The sequence below is a fragment of the Fistularia commersonii genome, chromosome 27 (genome assembly GCF_037954325.1).
Source record: "Fistularia commersonii isolate RoL2024-O1a breed Wild chromosome 27, RoL_Fcom_v1.0, whole genome shotgun sequence".
NCBI lineage: Eukaryota > Metazoa > Chordata > Actinopteri > Syngnathiformes > Fistulariidae > Fistularia > Fistularia commersonii.
Window position 1 is genome coordinate 7,056,798 of NC_141310.1, and position 15,875 is coordinate 7,072,672.

Consider the following 15,875-nt stretch of genomic DNA (forward strand, 5'->3'; position numbering starts at 1 on the left):
CTTACCCCTGCTCTGTCTGAAAGTCCTAACATTCACATCCTTCACTTCGTCCTTGAACACCAAGCCTTTCATGACTATTCACACTCTTCAGCTCTTGGTTCAAATCCTTAATGTCCTAAACGCTTGGCAGAACATGTTCCAAGTCAACCTTCTCACTTGATACCATTGAAAAGGAACTGTATGGTTTGGACTTTTTTTTTTTTTCCCTTTTCTGCTCCGTTCAAGTGTTACTGGCTTTTCTGCAAATTTCAGCATTTGATTTAAAGATCTACTTATAACTACATCATCTGAACTATGTTGAGGCGATTTAAATGATGTAAATTGCTGATAATTAATGCATTTGGCCTGCCATGAATATGTTTATGACTCCTCCATGGATCGTGTGTCTCTATTATCCTGGGCAAGGTGGTGTTAGGTGAGAGTACGGGACAAGAGGAACTAAAATGCAACCCTGGTGACAGACAACAAGAGACAATAAGGAACCTCACTTGGCAAAGGAGGATCTGGGCACCTCCCTAAAGCCAGGCGAGATGGAGATGAGCTCCAAGATGCAGACGGGGCTTGTAGGTGGATTGGAGAAAGACTTTCAGTTGACCTTAAGGAGATTCTGGAAAACTATCAATCTAAAAAACTATCAGCTTTGGGGAGGTTGATTAAAACATGGGAGAGGATGTGTTGACCTTCAGTAGGGACAATGTTGAGGACAGAAAGGAGGACTTTGCAGAACTCTAACCCCATGTACAGGCGCTCGGTGACCTGAGAACTTTAGTCTACACCTGTGGTGGAGTTTCCTATGGTAGTTAAGATGGCCCTCAGTGGCAAAGCATTAGAAATGACACTGAAAATTATTAGTGTGTCTTCACTGACATTTCTAATGTGTTGGCTCTGACAGGTTTCTTTTTGTTAGCGAATCTGTTTATGGGTTTCATAGACAGGATTTCGAGGCTCAGTCCGTGGAAGGAAAGTGTCCAGTACAAAGAATTCAGAATTCTCCGCTTTTCACAGAACATGCGGTCCTTTTGGGTTTATCGATCATAAGAAGGATTCGAACGCTTTGCCTAAAACATGAGGCGCACTTGTCTCATGTCTTAACATCAATTGTATTGATAGAATAACTACTTGTGTTAAAAAAAAAAAAAAAAAAAATCCAACATAGACAAGACTGAGCCTTTGGAGGGAACAAGATTTGACTGGCACTGGAAGGGCATGATTGTCGGCTTTCTCTCCTTAATGCACATGGCTTCCATCCGTTTGAGAAATGTGATTACAAATGAGAATCTGAGTGAGAAAGCTGAGAGCCACAGCTGGCATGGCATCTGGCTTGGCATATCGCTGCCCGGCCTCGCCCGCTGCCTGCACGCTCTAATGTGGCTGTCGACAAGCCCATTAAGAAGCTATTACTAAATGCTCTGTCTCTGCTCTTCTTCCATACTGTATTGCATATGCCCCAGGGAATACCAACAACATAGAGAGGGAGAGGAGAGGGAGGAGGGTGATAGAGAGAGGAAAAAAATAGCAGCTGGGGGAAAACTGGCAGCAGAGAATTAATAAGTTGATTTACTAGCAAAAAAGGTTGTTCTCTGTTATGATATCTGTGCCTGTGTGGGAGATATAAAGAGAAGAGCTTTACTCATACACTGTAGTGGCTATGTAAGGTTGCCAGCCCACTTAACAGGAGTTCAAGGAAGGATATGCCAATATTTTAACACAAAACAATACGCTGACAGCACTTGTAGAAGTCTTACAAAGAGAATGAAAGACAATATAAAGGTACAGGGGTAAAAAAATGTAATAATCAATGTAAATCATGTGAACACTGAAAGCCAGCTGCAAAAGAAAAGTCTAACTGTTCTGGCGAGTATACTGTACTGTTTTAAGCCTACATCCCAAATTGTAAAACGTGGAACTCCTTCGGAGGTGCAATGTTTTCCTGCAATACAAGCTTTGGTTGCTTGAGACAGATGTCAAAGAGATAAATGGTGGTATCAGTTTCACTGAGTGGCCCACGCTCTCAGTGAAATAAAGACACAATTTTTCAGGGAGCAAAGACCTAAGCACAGAGAGTGCAATCATCTAAAGTAAGAGCTCCTCCATTGTTTACGTACATGTTACTTTTGGTTACAAAAGGACACTGATGAGCACAGTATTTTACAACAACGCAAAGCAACATTTTACTATCAACAACAGGAACTTACCAGGTTTTACCACTTTGTTTTGATTATTCTCTACCCATTCATTATTCAGCCATTGATAACTGTTTTGCAAGAAGCAATCCATCAGGGGCATTGGTCATCCTCAACGTAGAGGAGGTTCTGAGGGCTTCAACTTCTCTAGGATGCAATATGATGTTAAAAGTGACTTTAAATTCAACTGCATTCACAGTGGAGTTTGTTTGCAGAGGAATGAGTGTAGAAGAAATACAAAGGAGGAAACATTAAAATCGTTCTACGGGCAACCTCTGTTGCCAAATGAGCCTACTGGACTTTCCAACTAGTGTAGACAAAGCTCTAAAGCCTAAACCCCACGACAATAAATCTACGGTCCCTGAAGACGGCAACGCCAAGGCTGATGATAATGATTGAGTAGTACTCATGAAGACAGCTGAGATGGTGATCTTCTTCAACTAGCGCTAAATTGGGTCAGGAAAGAGCAAATAATGGGCAAGACGTATCTCTGCAAGTTGAGAGAAAATGATGGATGTTTTTGCGGTGTCTGGATTCTGTTCACGGATGAACAAACCCTGAATTATGACACAGAGTGTAGTTTATCATCTTTTCTCGCAGCAAAGACAAAACTCACAACAAATTCACTCATCACACTTTCAGTAATGGTTGGAGTTGATTGTTTCGACATTACAATGACAAATTTGACAGTAATAGAATTTCAGCCTCTTTTTAGCGCGTGTAAAATAAACATATAAATAGAATAAATAAATAAGTAAAAAATGATGGTCAACATGGATAGGACAGATAAAGCCTGATGGTCAACATCAGGTTCCTGGGGTGTATTTCTGAGCTCACCTGCATTTAGACATATATCTAGTTCAGATCAACTGAACTGTCTCAAATGATAAAATTAGATTCAATCAGGGGCTCTGGGAATTACAGTTAAAAAACAACAAAAATTGACATGGTGCTAGTTCATTTTAACTACTTACATTTTAGACCAATGACAAATGGCAAAGACCAATGTGGTAAGAGGAAAACATCAGTCCCAAGAAGGAAATTTGATTTGTAAGCTCCAAACGCTCTTGCTGTCCAAGATGTGTTGTAGTTGTATAAGAAGGACTCCACTATGCTTTGGCTTCGACAAAGCTTAGGATACTTTATGAACTACTGAAGTTTTATGCAGTGTTCTTTGCCTAACTGCGTCAGGTTTTCCACAAGACACTAAAACCTCAGTTAGCCAGGATGCACAGCACATTTCCTAAACGGACAGACTTTCCCTCTCAGGCCATGTTCACATTAACCTCCTCTACTGACCCTCCCACCTCCGGTACCCCCCTCTGACTCCTCTGGCATTTCTGGTATCATCAAAGCAACATGACATGGGTGTATCCTGGTTAAAACTCTTATCATTGGTGTCATAATGAAAGAATGACCCCCCATTTCTATCAAAATGGTGGAAAAATTGCCATCTTTTTGGCAATGGCAAAGAAAGTCTCTAAAAGCTACGGTGGCGTACAGGGACCCTTTTTGAATCATTACATTTGAACCGGCAATTTGACCCTGATTGAAAAAAAAATCCACTTTAGCCATCCCAATTTATCCATTCTGAAAGATGAAAAATATTCATGCATTGTTAGTTCCCTAATGCTAATGAAATATACAATAGTAATCCTCTGAGAGAAGCACCTGCAAAATGCATATTAAGCTAAAAATGTAAAAGAGCTTCTTTAAAATCTACCAAGTGCAAGTTTGCTGTGTGTGTATATATTTGTGTGTGTGTGTGTGTGTGTGTGTTTCTATTGGCTGCTTGAACTAAGCAGGGTTCTTAATCACTTCTGAAATGGACAACATTACCGGCAGCAGCAGGCTAATGATGAATGCCTGGGTCTTTGTTTAAAACCCGACCTCCTTTTCTTCTCTGATCCACAAACGCATACGCTCACTGGCCAAAATAACGTGTTTGTGCGTGCACATGCGTGCACACACAAACACGCATGCATACACACGGACACATACACATCTAGGAACAGCACACACAGCATAAAAGCAACAAAAATGCAAACATTCAACTGATTAAGTGTGTGTATGTAAGAGTAGAATAATAGAAGGGTAAAATAATTGAACATCTACTTTTATCTCTTTAACAACTCACTCAGATTACAACTGTGAGACGACCAAGAAATTTGAAAATCCCATTTTATGTTTGGCACTTGAGCAAAGAGGAAAAACAACTAAATAAGAAAGAGAGCAAGATGTGCAGCTCTCGAGGTATTAAAGAGGATAGAAATGAAAGACATTGAGGGACAAATAGTAACAGTAATAGAGGGAGACAGATGGTTAAAAAGAAGTTAACGATAGAGATTTTGCAACAGAGGGAGTGAGTAGTTATAAATGAATGTAAAGTTTTGATGAAGGACAAACTAATGTCAGGGACTGCGGCGTTTCGAGCTTCCTGCTCCCTGGCTACCACATGCGATCCTGCCTGTCACTCACACTCCATCGCCATGACAATCATTGTACTGCTTACGCCTGGGGGCGGGGACAAGCCTGTCCTTGTAACAAACAGAATCCCTCTCTGATCTGACGCCAACAACTGCCGAGAAGGGAGCTCTAACATACACACATAGACACAATTCTGTGTCTGCTAAACCCCACATTGACACCACATCTAAAGAAACTCCCAGACAACAAAAAGGAAAGTGCGGTTTAATTGAAATTAAAATCCAACACTTTTCAGTAATGATGATGATGTGTATTCAAACGCATAATGTACGATTTGGAATCTTTTTCACTGTGTGATATGTATCTCATGCATGTGCAATTATTCATTATATACATCTACTCTGTAGATTCAAGTGGCTGATTGGTGTATTCACATATCACATCATGCATGGGTGATTGAGTTAGATTGTGCATGCATTTGTCCATGTGTCTTAGCCACAGGGTAGGAAGCAGGGACTTGTCAAGTTGCGGCAAAGATGGCAAAATGCATGGTGATGCCAGCCCTCTGTGACAGCTCACACACACACACACACACACACACACACACACACACACACACACACACACACACACACACACACACACACACACACACACACACACACACACAATGCTGTAAGCCCTCTAGTCCACACTATAGCTGTGAAAGCTAGGATGCAGAAAGAAAAGGAGACTGGTGGAATCTCCCTTTAACTGGAGGCTTACTGGTGTGTGTTTGAGGGTTGATGGGGGGGGCATAGATGGCGGGTAGTGGTTCAAAGTGTCACATCAATTTGTAGCTGTGCTGTTTCTGAAAGAGGCTAACCCCACTGCCACATGAGTTTACCACACGAGTGAACAACATACTTGCAGACAGGACACATACAGTATACAGACACATGCACACATTGTTGCACATATGCATAATTATAGTTCAACAAGGAGATGTAGGCATGCACATTTAAGAGTTTTTAATTTAGTAAAAGTCCCAATCCTTCAAATGTTTAAGTGCAGTTGGTCATTTTTGTTACTTTGTATGAGATAACTGGTTATGTCTGGCTCACCAGGGTGAAGATACTGGATACTGGACATTGATACAATTAATGCTGCTGCTATAACCTCTTGACAATAACAAAACTGGCAGATCTGGAGGAACCTTAAAGCTTCACTCTCCAAGCTTGATATTGATAAGAAAGCTGGGACAATAAATCAAAATATACATGCAATTCAGCCCACAGTCCAGAATCATGTCAGTTTAGGTCACAGTCACACTTATGCAATAGCAACAAAGAACTTGTTAAATATATGACCATGAAAAAAGCATTACAAAACAAATACAAATCTTATTTGGTTTATTTATATGTAAGATAGGATCGGTAAAATCAGACTTGAAAAGTCTAAGGAGTTGGAGTCCACTACTTGTGACGCCGGGTAGCTTAGTTGAATATCATTTCTGCACTTTTATCAAAGTATTAGGCAGAAATTGTATTTTGGGAAGATGCTCCGTTGTGCCTCGTCGTGAGAGAGCAAGCAGCGGACTGGGGTGAAGTTGCTGATTAGAAAACCCCAGGGGTGACCTGGCCAGGTCTCCAGACTACTTTAACCACTCGTCTCCATTAACAGCCTCCCAGATATCGTTATGCTCCCTGGGGATGAGGCCTACTCTAACCAACCATTTACTCTCTCCCTCTCTCCTTTTTTTTTCATTCTCTCATCTCTCCTCTCTCTGCCATAATGTTACTCAATGAAAAAAGACAGCAATGAGAAAAAATATGAGATTGATTTATTTGATTCAGTGTTCTTTGGGATGGAGTCCTCTCCCTCTCTTTCTCGCCCACTTTCTCTCTCTTTCTCTTCAAACTGAAACCAATTAGCGACCAGAGCACTTGTAGCGGGGAATGTAGGGCAAGCGAGGAGTAATAAAAAAGTATTGACTTTTCTGTGACTGTATGTGGCGTGAAAGGGGTGCCGCGGCCTTGTCCGACATGAAAGGAGCTCCATTAATTTCACTTATTTCACCCAGGCCCCTGTCAGGAGGCCCTAATGTGTCCCAGGCGCACTTCTCACATGCAGGCACTCAGACAGCGCAACATAGCCCTGCTTACCAAATGAGTTTACATTGTATATCAGGGCAAGAGAGGTACCTGGGAGTGTGAAAGAAAATTGTCATTTCTAATTCCCAAGTGGAAGACAGAGTGGGACCTTTCATACGCGGCAAATTTTGCCACATCCTCGCCATTGCCTGATCCCTCAAAGTCTCTCAAAGAAAGAAACAAAAAAAAGGGGAGATCATTTCCCTATTTGGTTTACTTGCACAATTCTTTATTGGCAATTTTTAAGCTGATGCATTATTACAAACTTTCAGTTTTTTGATAATTAGATTACATTAGATTCAACTTTATTGTCATTACACATGTAAGGATACAGAGTAATGACATGCAGTTAGCATCTAATCAGAAGTGCAAAAAGGAGAAGTGCATATATACAGAATTTGCAGTATTTACAGATAAATGAAGTATTAAGGAATGAATCCAATTTCTTTTTTTTTTTCCACAGCTAGTGCAAGTAGAGGTGGATAAGATATGAGCAGAATATGTATCGGTAGTGCAAGTATGGTGGATAATTGTTATGTACTGATTATATACAATGGCAATATACAGATGGAACTATAAATATATAGATGTCATACAGTAACTCTACAGAAGGGAAAATAGAGATCTGTTATTTGAACAATTATACAGAATATGAAGATGGAACTATAAATATTCAGTTGTCTTATTGAACTCTACAGAAAGGATAATATAGAGATGTTATATGAGCAGTTATACAGAACATACAGAACTTACAGAATATACAACTATAAGTAGTGTAACCAGATGAGCAGCTGCCAGACGCTATTGAAGAAAATATGTTATAACCAGTTATACAACTATGAGAACTGCAGATTGCTACAGAGCTGAGAAGAGTACAGTGAACAGATGCCGGTGAGCATGAGGGGACGTTGAAGACCAGTCGAGTTCAGTAAGGTGACCGTCGTGGGGAAGGAGCTATTTCCTGAACCTGCTGGTTTTGGTTTGCAAGTTCCTGAATCGCCTTTTGGGATGAAAGAACTGCAATAGTCTGTTGCTGATGGGCCTTCTTATTCAGGTTGGAGGTATTAGTTGTCCAGGAAAGGTTCTCAGAGATGTGGGTTCCCTGGAATTTGAAGCTGGAGACTCGTTCCACCTCCATGCGGTGTCTCCTTTCTCCTTCCTCCTTCCTGAAGCCCATGGTGATTTCTTTGGTTTTACTGGTGTTGAGGAGCAGGTTGTTTTCTGCATACCATGCAGCTAGGTGTTTAACCTCTGCCCTGCATTCAGACTTGTTGTCACTAATGAGTCCAACCAATGTTGTGTCATTTGCAAATTTTATGATGGAATTGGATCCAAACATCGGCCTACAGTCATGGTTGAAGATGGAGTAGATGAAGGGGCTTATGACACAACCCTGGGGAGTGCCCGTCCTGAGTGAGATGGAGGTGGATGTGTTGCAGTCTGACCTGAGATGTTGGGGTCTGTTGGCTAGAAAGTCCATGATCCAGTTAAAGATGGAGGTATCGATTTGTAGATCCACAAGTTTTGTGATTAACTTGGGGGGGATGACTGTCAATGAATGGTGAGCTGAAGTCAACAAACAACATTCTAGCATGGGCGTTCTTTTTATCCAGGTGTGAGAGTACATAATTAAACCTGCTTTTAACTCTTAAATGAGTAAAAATGTCTGTTAGAACTGTTTACATGATTTTATATGTTTAAAATGTATTAAATAATAACTATTCTGAGCAGTGATCTCAGCCGGGAATCTGTAAACTATTCTCATTTACTTGTTCTCCTGGTTGGCCCACTGCAACCCAATACAATTCATTTACCCCCAAATTTACACATCAGTATGAATACGTTATCAATGTTTGAGTGTGTGAGTTTGTATGTGTGTAGGAGTGTTTGCACGCACAGATGCACAAGAAAGAGTGAAGAGTGAGAGGCTATCTGCAGACAGAAACTAATCAGTGTGTGTGAGATAAGAAAGCTGCATTATGGTGTATGGTAATCAGCCCCCCCCCCAGCCTGCCACCGCTATGCATAATCACCACGACGTATTCACATGATTGATGAAATATGTGTCTGTGAAATCGGAGCTGCTTTTGTTATCATCCGTTTTTTTCCCTTCTTCTCCCCTTTACTTTTCTCTCAATCTTTTTTTTTTTTTTTTTGTCTTCTTCAACCTCGCAACGTAGCTCTCCTCTCTCCGCAGTGGCCAAAGATGTTTGGAACAATACACAAACGAGAAATTACACCCACAGCATGTGGTCCCTCTTCAAGCCATGTACGCTGCATGGACATACGCAGACAACCTTTCTTGCAAATGTTTTTCCCTCATAAAAAAAAAAGAAAAAGTCACATGATGTATGAGAAATTAAGTGTAATGTGAAAAAAGGAATATGAGTGAAGATGGAAAAAAAAGAAGATAAGGGTAAGTGGGACCGGGAAAACGAGAAGGCACATTAATTGTTCTGTCCTGGAGATAGAAGTGTTGGCCAGATTAGAGGGGGATGAGAAAAGAGAGAAGGAGATGGAGTGATAAATGAAATTAGATAGATAGATGCTTCAGAGAGTTCTTGTCATTGACACTCAATCGCATTAATCAGGGAACTGATGCAGAATTCACAAATGATTCCATGAGTAGAAACAAAGAGAGAAACAATTTAAACAGAGAAACTGCAAGAGGACAAAGCTAAAGGTGATGGACAAGTTTGTGAGCGAGACCTGCTTTTATAACCAAATTAGGAGCTTAAAATATGCTGTTCTCACAAAAATATGCTGCCTGGAACCAAACCAGTCTTTTAATGCAGAGCAGACCTTTAGATCACTAAGATGTTTGTCCCTGGTTCTGGCCACAAGCAGCAGCTCAATGCAAATAATGACGCAATATGAATGGAGGAACTTTCAAAACAAAATATTTCAGTGTCTTACCTTTTCTTTTGTGATGTACATGGTTGACGAATATCATCGACTATCTTCTACTATTTGGCCTTCTCTTCTGGAAAGATCCACCAATCTTTGCCGCATCTGATCACATTTGCAGAACAGTCATCTTTTCCGATCATAGCCATGTAGTCTTGGATTCATTCTAGTGTTGCATGTAATTTTCAGCAGAAATATATATGAACTATTTGAAAAAATCCTGTGTCCTGACCTAGCCCTGCTATTTCACTGCACCTTAAAGAGCTCTGTTTCTCAGTCAGATTTTTTGCATCTCTTCTTTTTACGTCTCCTTACAACTTGGCCTGGGTTTATGGAGTCCTGTGTGGGCATTGGCGTGCAGGAACCAGAGCTTCATGTCTTCTTCTGTAGCCTATCCCGCACCTTCTCTCTGTCCAACAGCAAAATAAGTTGACATACAAGAGGGACTCGGAAAGGCACAACTCTTCCTCTTCCTTGGATGTGCCATGATCTCTACAACCTGTGAGAGCTGTGAACACTGGGTCTTATAAAACCTACCTATTTCAATTCTTTAGTAAATATATCTTTTCTGTTACTTCAAATTTGCAAATATGTAGCAGAATGACTAGATATTTAAACGATAATGACGGATATTTTGATCACAACAGAAAACCTGTTGACTTCCAAAGTCAAAGTCCATGCTGTTCAAATGAACCTTAATCAAAAAGGAAGAAAATGATGTATCATTACACGTCTTGAACTACCATGAATTTACAAAAATAAATAAGTTGCGGGGAAAAAAATGAATTACTAATTATATAAGGTACGAGAGACTTGTCTGATTGGGGATGATTATCTAAATGAGATAATCAATGTGCAAACATCCTCTAACATCCACAGAAACACAAGACACCACAGACAGAGCTTGGAAAGACGGTGTTGAATCAGATTTTGTTTTGGTTTAGCGTACGCACCTGGGGGGAAGGTGGGGGCTGAGCGTAAGATTAAGACTGGGTCTGGGGCTGGTGAATTAAGACCCCCCAGCCTCGGGGTGCTATTACACATCTATAATGAGAAAGAGAGACGAGGGGGGCTTGTCTTTGCACCTTGGCATACCTTAGATTAAATATGCACAATTCCCATGCAAAATGGGACAAGAACAGCTAGGACCAGCGTGGCTGTCCAATCCCCTGTGCTGGGGTTGTTTCAGCCAGGGTTAACAGGCTCATCAGTCAACACAGGCTGCTTAGCACAGAACATCAAGGCCATTTGCAGGTTTAAGTGTTTGTGATTGCTTCTCTTTACGGATCCCAGTGCTACCCCCACCCCATCCCCATTTATCCCCCTATAAATGCTTCCTGTGCTGGCTATAGAACATAGAAGTCTGCAATAAATGCATATATATTGAACACCCATTGGCATAATGTATTAACGATCCAACAGCAAAACATTTAATACCACGAAAACCGTAACATTGCATTTCTCAACAAGTTAACAAAACAAAGAATTGTAAACACACACACACACACACACACACACACACACACACACACACACACACACACACACACACACACACACACACACACACACACACACACACACACACACACACACACAATGCAATGGCTGACGGGCTCACTCATACAATAACAAACAGAAGACAGATGGAAACAGGCAACATTTGAAAGTAAGAGAATCAAAATACATTTTATTTACTGTTGAGGAATTGTATTCTTTTGCTTTCCGGAGCATAAAGGTATATATATATATATATATGTTTCTTGCGTGTTGTATTTTGTGTGCGTCTACACAGAAGCTTCATCCCACAGAATTTGCATTTCACAGCCTGGGTTGACTTCTATCACCAACATATTGCTATATGAAAAGGCTGTCATGTTCCTCAAGCAGGTTCCTGCATGTGTTGTGCATTCAGCTATTTGATAGCGTGCACATCAACAACACCTTTTTGAGCTCAGTCTGGGAGACTGTAGGAGGTCAGAAAAAAAAAAGTTGCTGTTGAAGTGTGTACTGGAGATAAAGAAGACATAGAACGCAGGAACGTGTGTGTAAATAAACAAGACAGCAAGGGGAAAAAAAGAGTGATGGCAGGAGATAGAGATAGGCAGTGATTATACCACACTACATACAGTATGGTTCAGTGGAGCATATCCGCACAGGGACAGGCGCTCCATTAAAAGCACAGACATCCTTATCTTGCTCACCTGCCTGCCTGCCTTCTCCTGCACGTGAAGTTTCTCCCAACAGCGTTTACACGACAGTTTTCAAAGAAAGAATTTAACTAAAATATAAAATCTAACATTAAATTCAATGTACTCATGTAACTGGTCTGGTTATTGTCAACAATGAGATAAAATATATCATTTCAGGACACCTACTCCCTAAAACTTACACTTTCTGTATTTTTTGCAGCTAAAACAGCAACTATATTTTCTTTCTGTGCATTATTTGACCCCAAACTAACCCAGAGACTATTCATTGGTAAATACATTGTTGATATAATTTTATGTATCAGTGTTGAATAGGTGCTAAGTGGTTTACTGTATATCCAAATAACACCATAATGATTGTTCTTACTGTCAGAAATGAGAATCGTAGGTTAATTGATAAGTCTGAGGTCTTAAATCTTAAGTTGGTGGCAGGGAGTGTTTTACATCAGTGCAAATTCAGGAACTACACCACTGCAGAGTTTTATGGGAAGGAATGCTTGCAGCACAGTAGAGATGGATTAATCGAAAAAGTAGCTTAAAAGAATAAAGTACATACTATACATCAATGACTTTTTTAAAAAAATTTTTTTTTTTTTAATTACAAAAAGAATAACCCCGAAAAACAAACAAACAAACAAACAAACTATAAGCTAGGGTTCCAGAAGCCCTCAGAAAATCTCTCAGATACTACAGGAAAAACTGTTCAACTTTCAGCAGTTTCAAATCTAGTAAGTGTGAAAATATAGCTTTAAACTATGAACCACAAAACTGAATGTGAACTTGTAAATACTACAAAACAGTGTGTTTTACTTTTCAGCGAGAACACGGAGTGTAAAAAATGTAGAGGCGAATTTGCAGGAGCGATCACAAGGGATGAGTTTTGATTGCATTTGATATCAGGCCTCCACTACAGTGATAGGGAAACGAAAACAACTTACAGGGACTAATAATGATTTGAGCGCATACATTTGAGAAAAGCAACTTTGTTTCCTGGCTGACAAGAATCTCCACAAATACCTTTATATGGCACTAACATGTCAAATCATTGCATTTAATACAGGAAAAAAAAACGATCACCACTTCCACTATGAAGTACATTTGCGAAGTATAGTTTTAGCTTACGAGAGGGACATAGTGAGAATGGAATGTGAAAACAAAGTAAGCAGCATGTGATGGTGCCTTTGCATTGTCTCAATTGTTATTGCTCTGTGAATTATTTATTTTACTAATTTTCTAACCAAACTTTACGAGTCAGATACGTACAATATCGTTGGAACAAAAACAAACAAAAAACATCTGCCATTTTTTTCACGTTTTTCAGAAACCCCAAAAAACTGAGCCATATGTAGACGGAGTCGATTGATCAAAATGTTTAAAAATGACTTAGGCCCTTATTTTACAAATGCAATGATATCATCCATTGCACAAAATAATACCTCAGTTCAATTTTGAATGAATAATCCTCAAATACACAGCAAAGGTTGCAATGGGTTTCACACATTTGCCCCTCCTCTTGCTCTGCTTTTGTCAGTTGTTTATATGTGGCCTATTTCAGTTCTGGGTATTAATTGCAGATTAATATAGTTCTCATTAAAAGATCCCTCATACATCACTTGTATGCATCATGGTGATTCATTGCAGGTTACTGAGGCAGAGTATATGTGTAGACACACATATTCTGTCCTTGCGGCCTGAATCCTTTTACCCACAATACAATAATAATGAAACAGCACTGCAAAGTAGCTGGAGGGAGACTATGGCGGCTTTGTTTATGGGGGGAAACAGGGTTATGTGTTGGTGGTCTGAATCTATGCATGTATTCATATGAGTGTGACTACAAATGCCTGTATGCACGTGATTAAGAAATCAGCAAGGCCTTTACAAATGTGTGTTCTTTTGTGCATCAGAATGTTGGTTCTGATCGGACATTACTTGGTCAAAGTTATGATGGGTGCCAGTCTAATTTGAGGGGAAGGAAATGCTTGGAGCGCAGACAAACACAGACGTGACCACTCAGTGCAGTGTATTTTATTAGCGTGTAGCCTCCTAATTAGCCACCCTCAATGGTTACAGGCAGTACTGCTGGTGGTATGGCTAATAACAACCACAAAATTAGCATGGGCAGAGAGGGCTTTCCCATATCTGCATTTGAAATTAGTCACTACTGCTGTATCTGGTTGATCTTTAAATATTTCCTCTCAAAATAAGTAGTGCACTTTACTTCTGCTGCTGATATAAAACTGTCTAGCTGGTATATGTTTTCTTAAAGACAAAGATTTAAGTAGCACATAATTGTACGCAAAACCATGCAACATGTGATAATTCAATGCACGGACTGTACCAACCACTGAACTGGAAGGTACACAGGGCAAGTCAATAAAATATAATCCACTCACATCACCGACAAAGCCAAAAATAGACATTGATCAGGAATCTTAAGACCCCTTACAACAGTTGGGGGGTCAGGAGGGAAGACTGTTAACAATTGATACAGTAATCAAGATTCATTTTAACTTTCTGACTGATTTCTTCTCGGTAAGTAACCATAGTTACAATAGTGACAATTTGATTTGAGGATTAAGCACCTGACAGTGGGACACAGGATGGACATAAATTGCCACATTTAGACATTCTTTGTCTTAGTCAGTGAAAATGTTAGAGTGTACTAAGAACATAAATCTCGAGTTTTTTTGCACAGTTGAAACTGGATATTGTTTCCCCTTTTCCCCCCCATCTCCAAATGGCAGTCCTGCCCAGCAATTCAGTCTCTGATAAAACTATAATGATCAATGAACATTACTGTCACTGCTTAAAACACGGCTAGGATGCTGCTTAACATATTACATTGATTAAGATGTGCACCACAAGTCAGAGGTGACTGTTTACACACGCGCTGGACAAAAGTCTCATACTCCACCATTCTGAAGGTGACACTTCAAAAGCCTGGTCAAAAATTGATTCTGGCTCATTCAATTTTGTGTATTTTAGTAACTTTTCAAACTAAAATCCACTGGGGATATGAAAAACTCGTATGAATAAAAGGGGAGAGCTGCAGAAGAAGGCTCAAGGTCCCAGAAGTTCATCTTTGGCAGGGAACAAAAGCAACAAAACCCAGAGGATGTCGTGCTTGAGGAGAAACGCTACCACTAAGCAGCCCAGTAACTTAAATTCCTGGAGAGGATAGAACTGTCATTTACAAGTAATTCTTTACGACTGAAAGTCCTGACGGGCTATGCCACACTGGCATTGATCGACTTTCTTGCTGTGACACAGATGGTTAGGTAAATGGTCTAGGGCTAAGTTCGGATTGAGCCAAGAGATGCGATGGTCAAGCTAGAGAACAGAGGTCTGTAACTAGTAAAAAATGGGCTATGTTAATGATGAGCCTTCAAGCTACATGAGTGCTAAAACAAGGCTTACGGTGATGATTACAATCAGGGTAAGGTAATGTGGCAGAGGCTTGGTGATAGGGCTGCAGCTAGGATTTGAAAATAATTAGGAGCATGGCTGGACAACATAACTAGATAATGTGGCTGGGGGGGAGGATGGCTCGGCGCAGTATGAAGATGATGAGTATCAGGGCTGAGCTGTCCACTCCAGTGGCCCTCTGAGCTGTGACAAAAAGCTCTGCTGGCTGCTGCTATAGCTCGGGGTGCTTCCAACGTAAGGACTAATGCACTAATTACCACAGAGGGAGAGAAGAGAGAGAGTAAATAGAGGTAGGGAGAGATACACAAAGATGAAAAGACAGAGATGAACGAGGAGAATATTTATTTGAACACTGATTAGCTTTGAGTTACAACATTATGACATGACTAGGCAGAGAAAAGGCAATGCTATCTTCATCATCTTCCTCAACAACATCATGCAATAGCAGCAGTGTTATCTCATGGAATATGGAGGTCACAATGAGGAAGTATTTTATGTTTGAAATCTTTCTCTCTCTCCTCTCTCTCGCACAGACAGACAGAAAGACTCTGTAGTTTGGGAGGGGGTGAAAGTTGAGATTGTGTTAA